Source organism: Colobus angolensis, unplaced genomic scaffold, assembly GCF_000951035.1.
Source record: "Colobus angolensis palliatus isolate OR3802 unplaced genomic scaffold, Cang.pa_1.0 Scaffold682, whole genome shotgun sequence".
Classification (NCBI taxonomy): domain Eukaryota; kingdom Metazoa; phylum Chordata; class Mammalia; order Primates; family Cercopithecidae; genus Colobus; species Colobus angolensis.
This window is the reverse complement of record NW_012120510.1, coordinates 316,917-319,551: the sequence shown is the minus strand read 5'-3', so window position 1 is coordinate 319,551 and position 2,635 is coordinate 316,917.

Sequence of the window (2,635 nt, the reverse complement as noted above, 5' to 3'; positions counted from 1 at the left end):
AGGAGCAGTTGGTCGACTTCATCTTGTTGGCATCTGGAACTGGCCATCAGGTCCTAGGTGCTGTCAGTAATTTCACTAAAAGCACCCCTTGGAGCATTTCACAACCTAAGTTCTCCAACGGTGGGACCCCAGCTCCCTAGCCACCCAGCCTTGCTTCTAGAGCAATGGCAAAGGGAGGTCACATTTGTCTCCAGGGCTTTGGGTTTATAATGTCATCTGTTCTTCAGTAAGGACAGTTTGGGTGCAAGTTCCAGAAACCAAACTCACACAGCTTAGGCAAAACTGGGAGTGCACCAGTAGGGGCTGGGAGAGGTGAAGAGGGCTCAGTAGGAGAAGAGCTGACCCCCGCGTGGCTCTCTGCTGCACGTTGGCCATCGTCTCCTGCCACACTGCAAGGCTTGTCCAAGTCTCAGCAAACACCGGCCTCCCATCCCCTGTGCAGACACTAGAGGCTCATCCTGGGCCCCCAGAGTCCACCTGGAGCAGTTGCAGTGCTGCTGCCTTTCTGTTTGAAGGACAGCCCTCCTCTCAGTGCAGGGGTCTCCCCAGGCTCTTATCTTCTGGAGGGAGCACCCCGAGGCTCTCCACAGGCTCCTCAGGGGCTCCAGCAGAAGTGGGCTCTGGCGTGAGCTTCACAGGCTTTCTCCTTTCCAGGCTCTGCACCCATCTTTTCCCCTGGGCTTCCCAGGATCCTGCACCCGTCTTGTCTCAGGGTTAGCTATGGGAAAACTTAGACCCGGACATCCCACAGCTATCTCCTGAGGCCTCAGCATGTGTTGGGCACTGGGGGTGCAGTGCTTTGAGACTCAGGGTCCCACTAGCCACACCAGATGCCCCACACTGAGCAAGCAGCTCTGATGTGCAGCTTTGTCCAAAATAGCCAGAGGCTCTGCTTTAGCCAATAACTGGGCTATGATCTTTAAAACATGGAAAAGCAAAATAAAGTGTTAAAATTTGAAAAACAAACAACACCTAATCTCTGGGGTTGGCTGCAGAGAAACTAACAGCCCTACTTCCCACCCTAGAAGGAATCTGCAGGGAAGCACATCTCAGTAATAACTAGAGGCTGGACTTGAGAGTAAAAGGCGAGCTCCTGTTCAAAGGGAGGGATTGTGAGGGAGGATTACCAGTTCCTCCCCAAAATCTGCAGAGTTCAGATTCCAGTATGTGCTGTTAGATTCACTCAGGTGGATCTGGTCCTCCATGGGACACCAGCAGGTGATGAGCTGCCTTGCTCCAGAGCCTCTCTTGCCCACCATCAGTCATCTCCAGTGCTGCACGTGCCTCTGTCCAAGCCTGATTCCTGACACTGTGCCTACCCATCACCCTCCATCACCTTCTGGGCTGGGAGAAGGGTGTGATGTTTCCATGGTGATGCTGGACCACCCCTGTGCAGAAGCTTAATCATCATAAATTTTACTGGTTCAGTGGCCAGGGCTCCGTGTATAGGAGTAAAATGGGATTGTAAATCCCTCTATCTCCCATATATGTTTGTGTTCTCAGAGAAGGAATGTTGGAATTAGTGGCAAAATACCTGGGGTGAGTCAAGGCCCCACGTAGATGACTCTTCTGTTCTAACTTACCTGCCAGGAGGGTCCAGGAAACACACTGGTTTCTGAGTTTACATCTAGGATCTCCATCCCCTGAAGGGCCACACATCCAGCTCACTGGTTCCAACCCACTTTACTGAGTCCCACTGACCAGACTCCACCCTCATTCCACCCCAGTTTCTGTGCCTTGGGTCACACCTGTGGGAGATTCTAGCCAGGTGGAGTATCTCTGGCTTGTCTCCGCCCTGCCCTGCCTCGCCTGACACAGCCCCCGAGGAACTCCACCCTGCTCCCCAGTCCTCTCCTCCAGCCTCATTCCTGCCTGGCCATCCTCAGCCCTGCTCAGTACAATGACAATGTCGCCTCCCTTGCTGGGTCACAGCCACTCCTCAGAGGCATCACGTCCTCGTCTGACAGATGAGCAAACAGCCCAGATTTCACATCCAGAACACACTGCAGTCAACACTTAGATCAAGGCTTCTTAAACGCTAACCTCTGTATTTCTCCATCTTTTCTTCCTCATCTCAGCCCTTAGCCATAAGCAGTTTTCAAAGGAGAGACCCAGCTTATCAGAACATGCAAAACATCATCCCAGGAACATAAACTGTCCCGGGGCATTCTGTCTTCTCACTTTCTCATTCTCTGGGATTTGATAAATTAAATGTGTGGTTTTAAGTGTCTGAAACTTCTGTGACAGTCAGTGCCCCTCACACTCGTTCCTGCCTTCTCCTTTGCTAGCACACTCCTGAGATTGTACTGTGCCTGGGCTCCCTTGCAGCCAGGGCTCAATTATGGCCACTGAGAGAGAAGCCAAGGTCTGCTCCAGGGCTGGGGTTGCTTTCCTGAGATGGTGGTCAGATACAACTGCTGTCTTAGACTGACTTTCCAGGGACAGACTCTGAGACTGAGGACCCTGTGCATGCAGGTTTACTGTGGAAGCTTTTGGGAGATGCACCTGGGACAGATGAGGGAGGCAGGATGGGGCAGTGGGAAAAGCTGGCTGGCAATGAAGTTGCAACTGAGGCTGTGGCTGACACTGCAGGGAACTCTGGAGCTTGCGGGCCCTGCAGCTACCCTGCCTTGAG